The sequence below is a fragment of the Cydia pomonella genome, chromosome 21, assembly GCF_033807575.1.
Source record: "Cydia pomonella isolate Wapato2018A chromosome 21, ilCydPomo1, whole genome shotgun sequence".
Taxonomy (NCBI): Eukaryota; Metazoa; Arthropoda; class Insecta; order Lepidoptera; family Tortricidae; genus Cydia; species Cydia pomonella.
The window spans coordinates 244,041-253,685 of record NC_084723.1 but is presented as its reverse complement, the minus strand read 5'-3'; positions in this window follow the sequence as shown (position 1 = coordinate 253,685).

Below are 9,645 nucleotides of genomic sequence, written 5' to 3'. Positions count from 1 at the left end.
GTAGAGTTATAGTTGACATCATAACATTTCATCGTTTTTTGGACCCGGGTATGTCCTTAAACTACGTCCAAAAGAGAGGTAAGTATGGGCACTGTAAATAGTATGAATATCATCTCGCTTTGTGTGGTATAGGGCACAGCATAGCGGATGCCATTCCAGATCTAGAGCAGAAAACCTTACAGAAAACCGCAGCCAAATAACACTAAGACCCTATTCATAGTATGTAAAATTGTCAGCTGCCTTTGTTTTTTTTTTACATGACATTAAACAGCATTGTCTTGTTAAAGGGCCCACTGATTATCAGTTCGCCGGACGATATCGGCCTGTCAGTTATTCGCGATTGTTCGCTTTTGCGAATAACTGATAGGCCGATATTATTATATAGGGTCCGATGAACCTAGTATATAGTCATTAGTCGTGCCGACAATGTGCTCAATTTTTATAAATTAAAAGGATCACTAGCAGGTTTTTTGTAACATATTGAAACCGAAAGTTATATGGACCCAAATTTGCAAGTGGTCGGGACATCCCTGGGACTTGATTATTGAACTTACGACGAAAGAACAAATAACGACAAATGAGAAGGTAGTAAAACGTTAATCAAGTAGGTTTATTACCTAGTTATATGCGTTCCCTCATTGTAGTAGTAGATGCACATAATATTTGAGTAGCCGCTCCTACGCGGTGCGGTAATCGTGAATGAGGTAACGCGGAATTTACGCAAACCTGCAGCTTGGGCCGCCCACTAGTGCTGCCGGTACAGTCATATAGAACACTACTAACAGTTTCGATAAACGAATATCTTATAGCAGTTAAGGCATAAATATTCGCTACAAAACGCTAATGAATCTAGAGTAATTAACCGAGAGAGTGAGTGAGACCCGTTATCTTGGGGTCTGGTCTGCGTATTTTTTTTTTCAGCTGATGAACGAAAATTGATTTGGCAGAAGACGCCACGTCGAATAGAGGACGGGGCTACAAGTAAATAAGAGAAAAAGAACAGCTGTACAAAGATAGTTACGAATGTGATGCATGAAAATACAGTAAGTGTATTAGTATTGATAAGTGAGGCGATACATAGAGTCAGAGATGTGATCCTAAATGATAATATTGTAAACAGTAAACGTAGTAAACTTTTTTATAAATTATCAATCTGTTTCAGGCCTGAGAATCGTTTTCCTCCGCCGATGCCATCATCAAATACTTCCAGCAACATCCAAAATAGTATTTCAATAATAACCGTATGATATTTTGTCTTCATTAAATGGCCCCATGTGAGATAAGCTCCAATAAGCGACATGTAGCCCGTGTGTCCCCGACAGTACGCGAGCGGCTCGCCTTCACCCACATGTGATGCTTAATTGATCTTCTCTGAGTCAGCCGACAAAGCTTCGCTAGCGCCACTTTACGAGCTTTTAACGGTGAAAGCTAATTTTTGTTGGCTATTTATAGTAGATAAATGAGATAAGATGGATGGTTCCTAACTATGTAGAGAAACCATTCACAATCAAAAGGATTAAATCCGCAGCCTTAGTATAATTTTGAAAGTTCCAGTTCCCAGTTCCAAACATTCAGTCATTTATACAGAAATAAATGAATACTACTTTACCTATCCTGAAGCGAGTGAAATTGTGACGAGACCTTCTAGTTTTAATAATAATATGCTGCACTATTTGGATAATGAAGTAGCTATCCCTGTATACAAATATTTTAGATCTCGGGCTCGGATCTGAACCATAATCTTGTCATTACTATAAATCAAATTCGTTTATACCATTCCAAGTATAGTTTCTATTTTTCTCCGTGAGCTTCTACGGATTATCGTCTTATCTACTTATTGTTTAAAAACCGCAAAGGCGCGTGCCACTATGAAAAAATGGTCAAGCCGCATAGGTAGCGTTTATTGAATTACTACTCTATTGAGCACGGAATAAGATTCATTATGAACTAATACAGAATTCTAACAGAATAGCTGTCTGATCTCTATTGGTGCGTCTAAGGTAGGCGACCTAAACGCTCTCAAACCAGCTTAACGTGACACTGCGATCCGAAACAAAGATACGTATTCGAAGACCTCGCTTGCACTGGTAATGCGAGCGCACGGCTAGCTAGCGCCAAGGAAGCAATGTTATGTTTCTCGAGGAGCAGGTAAAAAACAGGGCCGGAAGTTCACACAAATATATTTGGGTGGTTTTACGAAATAACGTTAACTCTTCAGACTTCTAACAAACTGACACTGTTTGTATGGTTTGCTTGAAAGAGTTAGCGTGATTTGACTCTAAACGATATGCATATTTTGTTTTATATTTATTTATTTTATGCATACACTATTATGTATTATGTTACTTATTTTTTTGTTGACTCATAATATAAATTTGTATAAATGTTTTACTAAATGTGTACTCTATTGTAAATAATATCTTTATTTTAGTGTACATAATTATAACATATAGGTCTATTTTAACATTAGTAGTACGGGATTGTTAAATGGATATACATATTTATTAATATTTTACCATTGTTTTATTGTTTATTTAAAATTAGCCTGTTTAAAGTTTAAAATTAGCAAACAACTGTTTAAACAGTTGATTATAAAAATGAGTATATCTCGTTATTATTGTAATTACACAAACCCATTCTGTTAGATGTGTACCTACTATTTAAATAGTGTTATGTTTTATCCCTTTAAATTAAAGAACGTAAAACCACCCAAATATATTTGTGTGAAAATCCGGCCCTGTTTTTTACCTGCTCCTCGAGAAACATAACATTGCTTCCTTGGCGCTAGCTAGCCGTGCGCTCGATTTACCAGTGCAAGCGAGGTCTTCGAATACGTATCTTTGTTTCGGATCGCAGTGTCACAAGTTAAGCTGGTTTGAGAGCGTTTAGTCGCCTACCTTAGACGCACCAATAGAGATCAGACAGCTATTCTGTTAGAATTCTGTATTAGTTCATAATGAATCTTATTCCGTGTTCAATAGAGTAGTAATTCAATAAACGCTACCTATGCGGCTTGACCATTTTTTCATAGTGGCACGCGCCTTTGCGGTTTTTAAACAATAGATAAGACGATAATCCGTAGAAGCTCACGGAGAAAAATAGAAACTATAACAGTTCTATGGAACCATTGCGTAGGCTAAGACAATTGTCAATATCTATAGGCGGCCAATACTAACGTTGCATTAAAATAATTTAATAATCGTTTATTTTAGAATACTCGAACAATGATCATTGATCACATACATGCCTACCATATGACGTCATTGAACTATTATTACTACGTAATATAGAACCGGCACAGTATTTTGCGCCATCAGTTGTTGTTGTTTTGACAACAAACCATAGAAGCGGAGCGTGAATCTCGCGACCTAAACGCGTAAGCGCCAGAAATTTCACGGCGCTTACGACGTTTTGGTCGCGTGGTACAGGTGCGATTGCGGCATTTTTATTGTTTGGTATAGCGTCTCGATAGTAATAATAACTCAATGTATGACGTACACGTATTACATAAAATGGTAGAGTCCGTCTAAGATAACTTTGCACCGGTTTGACAGAACAACGTAAGGCAGTGTCATTATAAACGTCATATTTTCATAGGAATATGACATTAATTATGACATCGCTACACTTTGCCATTGCAAATGCCATACAAATTACTATTTTTCTTAACTTGCAAACAAATATAAAATGAAAATGAAATGTTATGAAAGTGAAAGAAGCGAAAGAATGTGTCAGGATCGTAGCAAGTGGACATCCGTGATGGTCTCTGCCTACCCCTTCGGGAAATGGGCGTGATTGTATGTATGTAAGCAAACAATTGAAATAGATTTTCTTCGCAATTGATAACTCTTTTAATTGCACATATAAAAAAAACAGGAACGCTCCAGTGCGAGTTTTACTCATTCCCGTTATAAATTCAGCACTTTGTCACGGACATAACAATAACAATCACAAGGGGACTAATGCGAGGGGAATAAATTCAGTTCTAAAACCGCTCTTATTACGAAGACATTAAGGTCTAAAGCGTCAAAGCTGTACAAGTGCATCGAAATAATTATGAAATCCACGTGCAGTGCAAAACCCGTAAAATTGGACGATTGAGAGCGAGGATTAGCTTACTCGGCAGATAGGGTGTAAATGCAGTCAATGACATAGCACTAGGGGTTGTGCGAGTGTTATCTTTTTGCTACAATTTCGGTGTATATACATAGATCGTTTCATTCACGAACACGCGTGGTTTGGCTCGTATTGTAATGCTATTAAGAGGATACGGGAGCTGAGATTTAAATATTTTAGGTGATATATCCGTCTCGCTATCGGAAGCGGCTCCTAAAACTAGTGCGATAAGGATAACGCCAGGTTAGTCGTGCGTAAAAATCTCAAAAAGCGATGTTTCATACTCGACTGTTTCCTCCTCTAAAACTTAACCAAACGGAACGAAATTTTGAGATCTAAATGGTAATTAAATTATCTGTATCGGACTGTTTTGCTTTTGAGGCTAATTGATATCAGTTTTGAATACCGCCGCTTCTCTTTGCGGCCTAGTAAATTAGGCCGTTTTTGCGAATATTCAGTACCTATTAGGTAGGTATACTAAACGGCGCATTACAAGAGTACACTCTGGGTAAGCTTTTTTTCACTGTTCTTATTTAATCATTGCTCACTGTCCTTCTATAAAAAGTATTAGGTCATAATATTCACTAACAAGCCGAAATCGCCTAAACAAATTAACCTGAATAAACTAACACATTGACACGTTATACTTGTAATATAAATAAGTAATTTAAATTAGTTCAGTCGTAAAACAACGGAAGTTTGATATAAATATAATTAGGCGCCGCGGGCAGTATGTCAAAGGCTGGGCCCCATAAAGATATCACCATAAGTATAATTCATCGTCCACACTGTGAACTGATTATTCGTAAACCTTACTGCAAAGACATAAGGTCTACCTATGTTCAGTCTAGTCTAGATGATTCCCTAGATGCAGTGATGCTGCTGCTAGAGCAGTAACGCTAAGGGTCTCCCCAAACCAGTCGACGCGGAGTCGGCTTTCGCCGAGTGTTTTACACCACACTATTCGCATTTAGCCGATCGACCGTCTCCGCGGTTGGACACCTGCGTTTAGCAGTCTCATCCTCCTTGCGGCCGTAGAGACGCCCGATCGCCTGCGACTTGCTATCGCAACAGTTGTAAAGCGACGGTCGGCTCTCCCGTGCTCCGTCCTGCCGTCGAGACGTCAGACAGCACACGTACAGCCGTTGAGTCCGACGAACAGATGTAGGACAGCGGGTGATCGGCAATCGTAAATCTCATTTTTGGAGACTGGTTGTTAGTTACAACCTGAGTTTGAAATTGAACAGACCTGTAAGATTATTTTCCTTGGTAATTGTTACATATTATATAATAACCTGTGATGATGGATATTTTACGTAGACGGGCATGGAAAAAAAGGCTTACCAGCATTTTTATCGTAGCCTACTTGTTGGAAGAGATAGAACAGCAGCAAAAGCGGAGGCGACCGTGGGTTGATTCTTTGTGGCAATATAGATTAAGTGAAGGTGAATTTAATTTACGATATCCTCGTTTGAGACTCGATCCAAAAATGTTTTACGATTATTATGGCCGTCATCGGCTCTGTTCGGCCGTCGTCAGCTATGTTCGGCCGTCGAAGACGCTGATCGGCTTCCGCCAGCTCTGACCGGTCCTTATCGTAGGTACTCGGCCGTGATCGGAGACGTTCAACTCTTTCCGGCACCGTACGGCGGTATAAGGAGATTTATGAATGCGAACGTGTGCGGTAGGCTGCAAACAGCGTCGTACGAATGCGAACAGCTTTACGGCAAAACGCCGTTTTCCCGTCGAAAGACGTCGTTTCGCGTGGGCCGAGCCGATTTACGACTTATTCGCTCTTATTGCGTTGACATAAAGCTTTTTCCGTACGCGATTTGCCGAAACGGCGTCGACTAGTTTGGGGAGACCCTAAGACTGCGTTTTCAACATAACACATAATGAACACATTCCTCGCCACGCATCCTCGCACATCTATGGGCCTTAGTGTCAACTACTCAATCTCTCTGCCTTACCTAAAGGTTGACTGGTAGAGAATGCTTAATGGCATTAAGTCCGCCTTTTGTACTATAAGGTTTTCTTTTGTGCAATAAAGATTAAATAAATAAACTTCCAACGAAGCGACTGCCATTGTCAACACAGTTGGTTAACTGACTATGGGTAATTATTGCTTTGTGATAAGTTCTACCATTGGTTAGTTAAGGGTGTTGCTGTTGCTATGGGTAGAGGAAATGTAAAATGGCCGCTAAATTTAACTTTTAGTGCTTTGCTAGCCTTGCGGTGGTCGTAAAACGGACAAACATGATTATGGACGTTATGGTATACACTACACAGTCACACTACGCGTGTAAGTGTAAATTAAATTTCGAAAATATTCATAACATATCATTGTCGAAAGCGCTCCAAACGCGAAACATATTCCTGAATTGCAAAGTTCATGATCTCCTGTATTCCAAAGACAAAAGTCCAATAAAAGAAATGTACTCACTAAAGCACAGTCGTGATCTGCGTTAGAATTTCTGAGTCCGGGAGAAGGAATAAATTGTGCAGCTGTCTCCATTAATCCTACTAATTAATACGAGACTTGAATCCTGATGTGGCAGCCTCATCCGTTGGCATTGACCGACAATAGAGCCGCAGAAAGTTTGAACTCACAATCTAAAAATACTTATACACTTTAGGGACACGAAAATACTATAATGTATTTCGAATTCATTAATAGAAAAGCCAAAGAACAAAGGGGATTTAGCAAAAAAGGACCGACTTCAGAAAACAGTTTCAAATGGCACCATACGGTTTTCATCAGCAGCTCCACTTCTCCAGATGATCCTCTACTAGAGTAAATGCATAAATTACTCTTTCTCCAGGATCAAAGAAGTCTTACTAGATGACAATGGGGCCAACTGTACCCTTACAAACAAAAAATAAGTTTTCCAATCCGGTTAAGTAGTCTTCGAGAAATCAGGGTACATAGAAAAAAAAATGCGACTTTGTGTCAAGTGGGTGTATTCCTCCTGGCTTTTGCTCGTTCAGCAATAGTTTTTACGTTTCCACCTTTGTGGATGGGCTAATTTGTAATCCCGTTGCCAAGCACGCTAATAAAGTCACGCGAACGTAACGATGCCTACCTTGTTTGTCGAACTTATTTACTCTGGGTCACGGAATTCTGTAACGATCACAAATCTAATCTTATATATTTCAGAGACTATGTAAACTGACTATTCGTAAAACTTATTACTAGTGAATCTATAAGCTGTAGACCTCGCGAACCCGCCGAAGCCGAAGGGTAGCTTATTATTCAATTCCAACGTAACCGTCCTTCTGACTTTAAAAGGCTGGAGTTGAACTTCTATAGCGATCGCGATGGCCTTTCATCTCGCTCTCAATCACCGGATGCATAAAACGGGTAGTTGAGAAAGCAGCAACCCAAAATTAATTATGTATATCCAGGATTAATATTAATTGAATTTCCATATTTTTCTTTCAAGCGTCAAACTTTCGATAAAGTTCAATAGATGAATATGCATCTACTCTATAGAGTTCTTGGCGAACCGCGAGTTCTCAGTTCGGGCACAGAATAAATAATATTGCGGTTCAGGGCGAACTACTAGTTATTAAGTCCAAGCTGAAACGAAGACGCTTCACTCGCTCAACAAAGTCGTAAGGCTGTCTATTGGCACTTCCTCGTGTCTTCAATTGAACCATCATCGACACTGACAACTGATCTACCATAGACCTTTTTGTAACGCCATTAGACCTATCATTGTCTCCTCTTAGAACGCTTCCTGGACAGCCAAGGCCGACGCGAGGCATTTCACTAATGCGTAACGATTAAACTAAATGCCTTCGTTTCGTTTTAATTACCGAGACACTCCATTAACATGTTTAATGGTTGTATTTTTAAGTGTTACGCAGTTGGAAGGTGAAGTGGTTGTTGATAGTAATCTTGTATTTGTAATTTTAGAACGGGATTTACATTTTGGTAAAGCTATGTAACAAATATGCATACAGTCAATAACATCTAGCAAAATGAATCATTCTAAAATACATCCTGTATCAACAGGCTTGTTTTGCCTTATGAGTATTTGTGTGCGTTTCGTGGTGCAAGATACAGGCTGTTTATTTAGACACCTGCAATAATTTACGGACTGAATATATAAGTCATACTAAGCAACTTTTACTATGGGACCAACCCCGAAATCGTAAAAAAAAAAACAGCCAAAATGAATGATGAATATAAAACAGCCCATTTTTTTCGCGACATCGGGGTTGGTCCTATAGTAAAAGTTGCTCAAAATGGCCTTTATATCAAGGCCTGTCGACTTCCTTAGAAAGACGTGACGCTTCATAATTGCGCATGTGTGGTCTGACATTCTGGAAATAGATACCAGTTATTAATATAAAAATATTTTGCTACAGCAACATTGCTCCTATCTGACTTTGTCTATTCAACTTTGGGAACAAATAAAATCATTATTATCAAATATTTTGATTTATGTCACACTACCATAAGTAAATTATTATTATTTTATATAAATTATTACCCATTTCAGTTTGTCTTTGTCTATGTTCATATAATCTATGGAGGTCAGAGGCACAAATACCCTCCATAAAGCCTTGCACTTGGGTCTGGCCGGTTAGAACATAGACAAAAGTCTGCAATGTCAATGCTGTCAAAGTCATTGACGCAAAACTATTTTCATTTTCAAAACTATCTGTTTTCATATAAAATAATTAAATAACGATTTATGTTCTTGAAATAGATTTATTGATTAATTTTTAAACTTAAAAATCCACCGCACAGTATCTCCGCTCAGACTCGGTTAAAGTTTAATCCCTTGTACTAAACAAAGAAACAACAATTAATTCAAGGTAAGAAATATTTTAATCTATAAATAAAATAAGTGTACTATTGCCAATTTCAAATACATAAATTTGAAGTCTACGTCTACCTCTGAAGTCCTACGGACGCCCTATCGCATCCAAAATTACAATCAAAATTCATCATAGATGCAAAATTTAACATTGTTTTAGCTGGCAATTTAGAACTCTGGTAGCTCTCAGCAAGGTTAGTAATTAGGGACATAGGTTATAGTATTGTTTAAAATGTGACTGTTTTGTTTTAGGGGGTGAATGTGAGAAAATAATCCTTGGCCGTCATATCATTTCCTTGGAAAGGCTCAAAATCAAAAGGCACGGATCCGCCACATAATTCCGACTAGTTGTAGTTTCCCGGTGACCATCAACAAGACCGCTGCACTGAGCTGTGGAGCAGAAAGTGTCCGATAATCGGATAGATGTAATAACAACTTTGTCTATCATATATTCATGATATATGTGATATGATTAAAATTTACACTAATTGCAATTGTGGAGTAAAATCAGATGTGCCAAAGATCATGTTTTAGATATATAAAAAGCTATATTAAATGCAATAAATAGTATATGTATATATATAAAATTGTTTTTATCATGAAGATTTTAATAACTTCTATTTATTGTTATGAAGGTAATCTGGGAATTAAAACATGTGCTAAAAATAGGCGACCTAAACATAAATAACGCCTTAAAAAA